Raw genomic sequence first — 11,004 nt, 5'->3', positions numbered from 1 at the left:
ATATATAACAAAATCAGCACCGCACTGTATATATTTTTTATATGCTGGTGTTTTCACTTACAACATTGCTTCATGAACAGTTCCCCATGTCAACTCTTCTTTAAAAATGATATTTTTAGTGACTGCACGAAATTTCATTATATTTAAGTACAGTTTATTTAACCGATCCCCGATCGTTGAACCTTTAGATTGTTTCCAATTTTTGCTGTTAAAATAACAGTGAGATTAACATTTTTAAACATCTCTCCTTGTCAGCATTTCTGATTACTTCCTTAGATGGATTTCTGGAGGTAGGATTACTGGGACAAAGGGTGCAAATATTTTTCAGGCTTTTGATTCAGGTTACCAAATTGCTTCCCAGAATGATCTTGCCAATTTACACTCCCACCTGCCGTGCGTGAGAATGCCTGCCCCAGAGCACACAAAGGAGGGATTTTTTGGCGATGGGTGAGATTTGATTATGTTGCTGGTCTGAGGAGAAGGAGCCCTGTAGGGAGGGAGGGTTTAAATTTTAGGAGAGAGAGAGGATGTCGAAAGGAGTGAGGTCCCTGGGAGAAAGGGATGGGGTTTTGAAGCACACTTATAGGAATTGTCTTGGATTTAAGAAGGGACACCTCGTTTTCTGAGATGGGTGGAAAGAGGTGTGATTGGGTGTGGATATACAGTCACTGTAAGTAGGTAGGTGAGAGTCAGGAGAGCTAGTCTCTAGGGGTCCCGTTTGCTCAATAAAGTAGGAGGCTGAGTCATCTATGCCAAGGTAAAAGCTGAGGGCTAAGGAGGAGACTTGAGGCAGGGCTGAGGGATGCCACCCTTTAACTTCCAGGGAGTAAAAGTGTTGACAGTCCAGTTGAAGCGGATGACCTTGAGTTTGTGGTGGCAGCATTCTTAAGGGCTGTGTGTACGTTACAGCATGTAGCCACCTAGGGAGAGAAAAACTTGTACACTTATTAATCTAAACCAAATCTTTCAAAGTATGTGGTAAACAGTAGAAAACAATGAGGCTGGAGGAGTCATGGTAGTAAAAAGTTTATGAACTTCTGGAGCTGTACCAAACTTTCAAGGAACTGTTAATTCCTGTCTTCTATAAGTTTTTCCAAAAAACTAGAAAAGAGCAAAAGCTGCCCAGATCATTTTATGAAACCAGTGTAATCTTGGTTCCAAAATCAGTAAAGACAAAGACAAAATTAATGAAAGAATAGGCTTGTTTCAACTATGATGTAGATATAAAAATCCTAAATAAAGTATCAGCTAACTAACCCAGTCATATAACCCAGTTTTATATTTAAAACAATTTATTTTGATCAAGTAGGGTTTATCCCAGGAATTTCAGGTTGGCTCAACATCAGAAATCACCTCATTAATAAAAGACAAAAATCATACAAGTATCTCAACTGGTGAAGAAAAAGCATTTGATAAAGTTCATGACCTATTTATGGTTCAATAACTTAGCAAACTGGATATAGGAAAGACATTTTTAACTTGGTAAAGGTGATATATCAAAAACTTAAACCAATCATACTTAAAAGATTTTAAGTGCATTCTTTTTAAAATCTGGAAAAAAATACGGAATCCAACTGTACTGCTACCATTCAACATACAATAATGGAAGTTCTAGACAAAGCTATTAGGAAGAAAGAATAAGAGATAGACGGATTAGAAGAGAAAAGATAAAAGTATCATGTTGGGGCTTCCCTGGTGGTGCAGTGGTTGGGAGTCCGCCTGCCGATGCAGGGGACGTGGGTTCGAGCCCCAGTCCGGGAAGATCCCACATGCCGCGGAGCGGCTGGGCCCATGAGCCATGGCCGCTGAGCCTGCACGTCCGGAGCCTGTGCTCCGCAACGGGAGAGGCCCGCGTACCGCAAAAAAAAAAAAAAAAAAAAAAAAAAGTATCATGTTGAATGGGTAAAGAAGAATGGAGATACACACACACACACACACACACACACACACACACACACACACACACATATATAAAATCTTCTTTAATGGAACATTACTCAGCCATAAAAACGAATGAAATAATGCCATTTGCAGCAACATGGATGGACCTGGAGATTATCATGCTAAGTGAAGTAAGTCAGAAAGAGAAAGAAAAATACCATATATCACTTATATGTGGAATTTTAAATATGATACAAATGAACTTATTTACAAAACAGAAAGAGACTCATAGACGTAGGAAACAAACTATGGTTACCAAAGGAGAAAGGAGGTGAGCGAAGGATAAATTAGGAGTTTGAGATTAGCAGATACAAACTACTATATATAAAATAGATAACAAGGTCCTACTGTATAGCACAGGGAACTATATTCAAGAGCCTGTAATAAACTGTAATGGAAAGAATATGAAAAACATATACATGTATAAACCGAACCACTTTGCTGTACACCAGAAACTAACGCAACAGTGTAAATCAGCTATACTTCTATTAAAAAACTATCATCATGTAGAAATAATATTTTCATTTGCCTCATAAAAACAAAGAGAAACAACAGATAGACTGTTAAAACTATTAAGAGAATTCAGTAAAGTCACCAGATACAATATTAACCTAAAAAAATAAATCCGTAACATTTTTCTTCACCAGCAGAACCAACTTGTAGTTACAACAGCAGCAAAAAAGCGTGTACAATGCCTAGGAATGAACTTAACTAAGAATATAAAAGAAACCGAGTTGGACGCAGGCGCTCGCTGAGGCAGGAGGAGGGCTCTGGGCCCGCTGCCCGACAGGGATTTAGCCCGCAGAGCTCGGCCCCGCGTGCGCGCGCGACCCCACACCCACCCACTCATCCACCTACCCACTCCCTGCGCCGCCTCTTCCCACCCTGAGCAGAGCCGCCGAGGATGATAAACACCCAGGACAGTAGTATTTTGCCTTTGAGTAACTGCCCCCAGCTCCAGTGCTGCAGGCCCATTGTTCCGAGGCCTCTGTGGTGCGCCTGATGCCCCTCACCCACTGTCGAAGATCCCCGGTGGGCGAGGGGGCGGCAGGGATCCTTCTCTCTCAGCTCTAATATATAAGGACGAGAAGCTCACTGTGACCCAGGACCTCCCTGTGAACGATGGAAAACCTCACATCGCCCACTTCCAGTATGAGGTCACCGAGGTGAAGGTCACTTCCTGGGATGCAGTCCTGTCCAGCCAGAGCCTGTTTGTAGAAATCCCAGATGGATTATTAGCTGACTGGAGCAAAGAAGGATTGTTAGCACTGCTAGAGTCTGCCGAAGAGAAGATGAAAGTGCACTACGTCTTCATCTGCTTCAGGAAGGGCCGGGAAGACAGAGCTCCACTCCTGAAGACCTTCAGCTTCTTGGGCTTTGAGATTGTGCGTCCAGGCCATCCCTGTGTCCCCTCTCGACCAGATGTGATGTTCATGGTTTACCCCCTGGACCAGAACTTGTCCGATGAGGACTGATGGTCATAGAGGATGCTTTGCCCAAGAGCCACAGTGGGGGAAGAGGGGAAGTTAGGCAGCCCTGGGACAGAGGAGGGAGCTTCTTGCTGTCTAGGGAAGGACGCTGAGGGGCTCAGGGTGAGGGTTGCCTGTTGTGCTCTCAGCGTTGACTCATTGAAATTGTTTTCCATAAAGAACAGTATAAACATATTATTCACATGTAATCACCAATAGTAAATGAAGATGTTTATGAACTGGCATTAGAAGCTTTTTAAACTGCGCTGTGTGATGTGCTCTATCTAGCCTAGGGGAGGACATTGCCTAGAGGGGGAGGGACTGTCTGGGTCCAGGGGCAAGGCCTGGAGAGCTGGTGGACAGCACTGTCAGGCTGAGGTTCCCCTGCCGTTGGGCTTTCTTTTTTGGTTTTTAAGACTTGTGTATTTTCTTTCCTTGCTTCCTGTCACCCTGGGGACTCCGGAGTATAGGCTTTTCAGCCCCTAGGCAGTGTCCTTCAGTTGTTTTTGACACTCCACCTGGGCTTCTCTCTGTGCATTTGTGTCTGGCCTGGAGAAAGCAGGTCTGACCCCTCCTTTACAGCTTCGTGTTATTCTGGCATTTGGTTAAGCTGGCTTAATCTGCTTCATGTTATCAGTGCATTTAAAATAGGGGCATTGAAGTTCACTTCCACCACCAGGGCTTTTCTTGGGGTGCCTGGGCCTTAAAAAACACTAGCCAAACTCCAATTCTCAGATTACGGCCAGAAGTTCTCGCTCTTGGCCGCAGGCCCAAGATATGTCCTTCCTAGGGTCACAGACAGCAGAGGGCAAGAGGAAGAGCAGCTCAGGGCCTGGGGGTTGTGGGAGAATCTGCTCCGAGGGACTGGACGCCTCTGCCTGGCTAAGTCTAGTGCTAACGGCGCCCCTCCCTGACAGGTTCTGAGTAGTGCCTGAGACCCTGCTCCCCTGGGCTTGGCAGTGGCACTGAGGGTGTAGAAGTGGCCTGCCCTTTTCTGTTTTCACTGAATAGCTTGTTCTAAGGGGGGAGGAAGGGGGAGAGGTCTAGCCTGGGCGAGGGGGTGGGGGTGTCAGGGAGGCAAGTGTGTTGTGTTACTGTGTCAATAAACTGATTGAAAGTTGTGAAAGAAAAGAAAAGAAGCCTATGAAGAAAACTTTAAAACTCTACTAAAGGATGTAGAAATTAACCTGAAGAAATTGAGGGAAATTTTATGCTCTTGGATGGAATTACTTAATGTTACACAGGAGTCAGTCCTTTATGAATTAATTTATGTATGCAATGAAATCCCAGTAAAGATTCCAGGTATATTTTCCAGGAACTTGATATACTCATTCTAAAATTGATGTGGATGAGCAGGATTAAGTCAATCTTACAAGAGTGAGGAGCAGCACACTGCAAAGCCATGTAAGAAGCCAGACAAAGCAAAACGAGAAGATTGTTTTGCACAGAAACAGACCAATAGACCATGGAATAGAACAGACAACTCAAAGTCAGACCATGAGCATACGGTTGTTAGGCATCGCACATCAATGAAGCAGGGGCAGATTAAACCAGCTCAGTAGATGGAGAAAGACAAAGTAGGATTCCTGCCTGACACCGAATAGAAATGTACACTCTAAATGAGAAAAGACCTCAATGTGAAAAGTAAAACTCTACAGCTAATGGAAGAAAATATAAGAGGGTACTTTTGGGACCTGGGTTGAGAACGGAACTCCTTATACAAAACCTCAAAAGCACAAACCCAGAAGGAAAAACATGGGTTAATTTGATAATGTCAAAATTAAGGATATCTGTTCAAAAGTGGATACCATGGACAATAGGTGATAGAATGGGAGAAGATATTTGTCAATCTAAAAATGATAAGGAATTACTATATAGAATATACAAGTTACTCATGCAAACCAAAAAGCAGAGAGGCTTCCCGTTTCCAGTTGGGCAGGTAAGGAGCTTGGAAGTCTGTACTCTGTCCTAACAGGTGAAAAGCTGGAAAAAACCGAGAATAAACAACCCTTCTTAGACCTGTCATAGAATTGAGGACACAGGGCAAACCACTGCTCCAAAAAGTGGAAACACAGACAGGTGGATACTCACAGCTACCAGAGCAGAAACCCATGGACAGAGACCTCCCTGGGAACCAGCAGTAGGCAAACCTCAGCTGTGATTGGTGAATTGCTGGAGACTCCATGTGGACAAGTTTGAGATTTAAAAACTCCAGGGGGGCCCAGTCTCATAGAGGCGCCCAAACTTTTGTTGAGTTTTACCTCTAGGAGCTCTACCAGGGTGTCACAGCAAATGTCAGAGAAAAATCGGGTCATGCTTCCAGCAGGGGGAGACAAAAAGTAACCATTTTGAAATATGTCAGAGGGTTCCATTCTTCTTAACACCCCCAGAAGAAACCATTTTACCCCAGCCTAACCTGCTGGGGTTTCAGCAGAGACTAAACAATCTGGGGGAAGGAAAATCCCCAACTCCAGCCAGCTGTAGCCATCCTGTTCCACTTACGGGGCTGAAAAAAAACAGAAGCACTTGTGAAGTTCACAATCCAGAGGTACATTCTCACTAAAAGACTGAGCCCTGGGCTTCCCTGGTGGCACAGTGGTTAAGAATCCTCCTGCCAATGCAGGGGACAAGGGTACAAGCCCTAGTCCGGGAAGTTCCCACATGCCGCGGAGCAACGAAGCCCGTGAGCCACAGCTACTGAGCGTGCGCTCTAGAGCCCGTGAGCCACAACTACGGAAGCCCGAGTGCCTAGAGCCCGTGCTCCACAACAAGAGAAGCCACTGCAATGAGAAGCCTGTGCATCGCAACAAAAAGTAGACCCTGCTCACCACAGCTAGAGAAAGCCCGCACGCAGCAAGGAAGACCCAAGGCAGCCAAAAATAAATAAATAAAATTAATTAATTAATTTAAAAAAAAACACTGAGCCCTAATCATAGGACTATAGGGCTCCCCTCCTCACTTCCCCCTCCACCACATGACTACAGGCCTATTTACTGCAGTTTACATCATGTCTGGCTTTCAAAAAAATTACAATGCATACCCAAAGGCAAAAAACACAGTTTGAAGAGACAGAGCAAGCACCAAAACAAGACTCAGACCTGGCAGAGCTGTTGGAATTATCAGATTAGGTTTTAAAATAACTATGATTATTATGTTAAGGGCACTTAGATGGATAAAGTAAACATGCGGGAACAGATGGGCAAGATATGCTGAGAGATGGAAATTCTAAGAAAGAGTCCAAAAGAAATGCTAGAGATCAAAAACACGATAACAAAAATGAAGAATGCCTTTGATGTACTCATTAGTGGACTGGACATGGTTGAGGAAAGAATCTCTGAGCTTGAGGATATGTTTATAGATGCTTCCAAAACTGAAAAGCAAAGAGAAAGATGACTGAAAAGAAAAATGGAACAGGATATCCAAGGACTGTGGAGAACTGCAAAAGGTGTAACATACACATAATAGGAGTACTAAAGAATGAGAGAAAGGAACAGGAGAAATATTTGAAGCAATAAGGACTGAGAATTTCCCAAAATTAATATCAGACACCTGAACACAGATCCAGGAAGCTCAGAGAACACTAAGCAGGATAAAAACAACAACAACAACAACAACAAAACAAACCTACTATACCTTCAAATTGCAGAAAATCAAAGATAAAGAAAAAATACTGAAAGAAGCCAGGGGGGAAATCACCTTACCTACAGAGGAACAAAGATCAGAATTACATCTGACTGCTCCTCAGAAACCATGCAAGTAAGAAGAGTGTGTAGTGAAATATTTCATCTTGAGAGAAAAAAAACCTCATCAACTTAGAATTCTGTATCCTGAGAAATTATCCTTCCAAAGTGAAGGAGAAATAAAGACTTTCTCAGACAAACAAAACTTGAAGGAATTTGTTGCCAGTAAACCTGTCCTGCAAGAAATGTTAAAAGAGGTTCTTCAGAGAGAAGGAGATGATATAGGTCAGAAACCTGGACCTACATAAAGAAAGGAAGAGCATTAGAGAAGGAATAAGTGAAGGTAAAATTAAAAACTTTTAGTATTCTTATTCTTAATAGAGAAAATAATAACAGCAACAACGTATTCAATGATTATAGCTTATGTATAAGTGAAAGTAATGACAGCAGTTATCCAAGGCATGGGAAGAAGGAATTAGGAATATTTGGTTATTGTAAATAACCAGTACCCATGAAGTGGTACAGTGTTATTTGAAAATGGACTTTGATTAGTTGTAAATGTATATTGCAAACTCTAGGGAAACCTCTGAAAAAGTTTTTTTATCAAAAGTTATCAGAAGCATAACAGATAATGCTAAGAAAAGAGAGAAAATGGAATCATATAAAATGCTCAATTAAAACCACAGAAGGAATAAAAATATTAGAGGACAAAAATAGGAACAGAAAACTGAGGTAACATATAGAAAACAGTAACAAATATAGTAGATATTAATCCAGCTATGTCAATGATCATTTTATTTATTTATTTATTTATTTTGTGGCTGCGTTGGGTCTTCATTGCTGCGTGCGGGCTTTCTCTAGTTGTGGCGAGTGGGAGCTACTCTTTGTTGCGGTGCACAGGTTTCTCAGTGCAGTGGCTTCTCTTGTTGTGGAGCACGGGCTCTAGGCACATGGGCTTCAGTAGTTGCGGCACGTGGGCTCGGTAGTGTGGCACGCGGGCCCTAGGGTGCTCATGCTTCAGTAGTTGTGGCACGTGGGCTCAATAGTTGTGGCGCATGGGCTCTAAGGAGTGTGAGCTTCAGTAGTTGTGGTGCACGGGCTTAGTTTCTCTCTGGCATGTGGGATCTTCAGGGACCAGGGCTCGAACCTGTGTCCCCTGCATTGGCAGGTGGATTCTTAACCACTGCGCCACCAGGGAAGTCCCTCAATGATCATTTTAAATGTCAGCAGTCTAAATATACCAACTAGAAGACAAAGAGTGTCAGAGTGGATTAAAAAGAATGACCCAATTATGTTGTCTATAAAAAACACACTTTAAATATAAAGACACAAATAGGGAATTCCCTGGTGGTACAGTGGTTAGAATTCTGCACTTTCACTGCCAAGGATATGGATTCAATCCCTGGTCAGGGAACTAAGATCCCACAAGCCACACAGCACAACCAAAAAAAAGGAAAAATATATAAAGACACAAATAGTTTAAAAGTAAAGGGATGGAGAAAGGTACACCATGATAACATCGATTAAGAGAAAGCTTTATTAATTTCGGATGGAGAAGACTACAGAGCAACGAAAGTTATCAGGGATAAAGAGAGGCGTTATATAACAATAAGAGGATCAGTTTCCAAGAAGACACAACAATCCTTAACTTGTATGCACCTAACAATTAGACTGTCAATATATCTGAGTCAAAACTGATAGAACTGCAAGAAGAAATAGATGGATCCACTATCATCATTGGAGACTTCAACACCTCTATCAGAAATAGACAGCCTGACCAGGCAGAAAATCAGTAAGGACGTACATGAACACAAAACATCGTCAATCAAGTGGATATAATTGATGTCCATCCAACAACTTCAGAATACACAGTCTTCTCAAGCTCATATGGAACATTCACCAAGATAGAACATTCACCTGCATTGACCATATTCTGGGCCACAAAACACACCTTAACAAACTTAAAACAGAGATCATACAATGTCAACTCTCAGACCACAATGGAGTTAAAGTAGAAATCAATAACAAAGATAGCTGGAAAATCCTGAGATACTTGAATATTAAACAAGACACTTCTAAATGACACATGGGTCAAAGAAGAAGTCTCAAGAGGAATTTTAAACTATTTGGAAGTAAATGAAAATGAAAATACGATTAATCAAAAATTGTGTGATGCAACGAAAGCAGTGCTGAGAGAGAAATTTACGGCATCGATGCATGTATTAGAAAAGAAGAAAGATCTAAAATCAGTGATCTAAGCTTCCATCTCAGGAAACTAGGAAAAGAAGACCAAATTAAATCCAAAGTAAGTGAAAGGTAGCAGGTCCTATAGAATAACGGGCAAAATTTATCAACAGGCAATTTGTAAAAGTGGTAACCCCAACAGGCACGTGAAGAGAATTATGAAGAATTAAAACCATCAATAATGAGAAGTGCAATTAAGGCAACAATGAAATGTCACCTTCCACTTATTAGACTGGCAAAACTTGGAAAGCTGGGAAGTGCCAAGTGTTAGCACGTATGTGGAGATGTAGGCTCTTTTATGTTCTGCTGGTGGGGATGCAAAACCGTCAGCCTTTCTGGAGAGCAGTCTGGCACTACATAGACAGATATATGCATAGCCTAGGGCCCAGCAGATCCACTCCCGGGTGATATACCAGACAAATGATCACACAGGTACATTAGGGGATATGGATTAGAATGTTTACTGCTGTGTCAGTTCTGATAGTGGGCAATCACAGACATTCAGTTGTCCATCCATCTGCGGCGGAGGAGATGGGTAAAATGTGGAAGATGCGCACGATAGAGTACTATGCAGCAGTTAGAGAAGCGAGGGAGTAGATGCATACATAGCAACGTGAATGGACCTTAAGAACAGTGCTGAGGGACAAAAATAAGAAGCAGAATGAGATAAACAACTCAATACTATTCCTATCAATTAAAGTACATGCACATATTTTTGTAATTTACTGTATATATGTCATTTATCAATTTGAAAAATGCATACCAGGGGCGGGGGGGGGGGGATGAGTAGGTGGACCACAGAGGATTTTTAGGACAGTGAAAATGTTCTGTATGATACCATCATGATGGATACATGTCATTATACATTTGTCCAAACCCACAGAATGTAAACACCAAGAGTGAACCGTAATGTAAACTCTGGGCTTTAGGTGATTCTGATGTGTGAGTGCTGATTCATCGGTTGTGACAAGTGTACCCTCTGGTGGGGATGCTGTAAATAGGGAAGGCTATGCATGTGTTGGAACAGGGGTTATATGGGAAATCTCTGCACTTTCTTCTTAATTTTGCTGTGAACCTAAAACTGCTCCAAGAAAAATGAAGTATTTAAAAAATAAATATAAAATTTTAAAATGCATATACAAAAAACTTGAAATGGATCATAAACCTAAAACTACACAACTTCTAGAAGAACACATATGAGAAAATCTTTGATTTTGGGTTAGGAAGACATTTTTTTTGAATAAAAAATTGCATGAATGGCAAAAGAAAAAATTGATACATTGAACAAGACCAAATTGAAAACACTGGCTTTTCAAAAGACACTGTTAAGAAAATAAGAAGGCAAGCCACAGCCTGGGAGAAATATTTGCAAAACACACATGTGATAAAGAATTTTGTGACAGTCATCAATTTTTTTTTTTCTTCTTCTCAGGTCTAAATCCTTCTTTGCCTGCTCTGTGATGATGGAAGTGGGCTGTGGAAATATTTCACCTGCGACATTTGGTATGATATAATGCCAGTAGAGGAGGATGGAAGGACAGTGAAAAAGGAAGGAATTTCCTCTTCCTGTTTCCCGAGTCCTGCAGGGTGCAGGGTCTCTTGCACTGGGCTCCTACAGGGTGCAGCTTCCCCAGCTCCCAGTTCTGGTAGCTCAGGGCAACCAGCAGAGC

At 41.9% G+C, this 11,004-nt stretch overlaps 1 pseudogene across 1 annotated transcript; it reads left to right on the top strand.

Annotated features, from left to right (window-relative positions):
- The first annotated feature begins 2,732 nt into the window (after positions 1 to 2,732).
- On the top strand, positions 2,733 to 4,221 carry LOC307182583 (ornithine decarboxylase antizyme 2-like; annotated as a pseudogene). Its single transcript has one exon. The product of its transcript is annotated as an ornithine decarboxylase antizyme 2-like (transcript).
- The last annotated feature ends 6,783 nt before the right edge of the window (positions 4,222 to 11,004 follow it).

The sequence above is a fragment of the Stenella coeruleoalba genome (genome assembly GCF_951394435.1).
Source record: "Stenella coeruleoalba genome assembly, chromosome: 2".
Lineage (NCBI taxonomy): Eukaryota > Metazoa > Chordata > Mammalia > Artiodactyla > Delphinidae > Stenella > Stenella coeruleoalba.
This window is presented reverse-complemented; position numbering and strand designations above follow the sequence as displayed.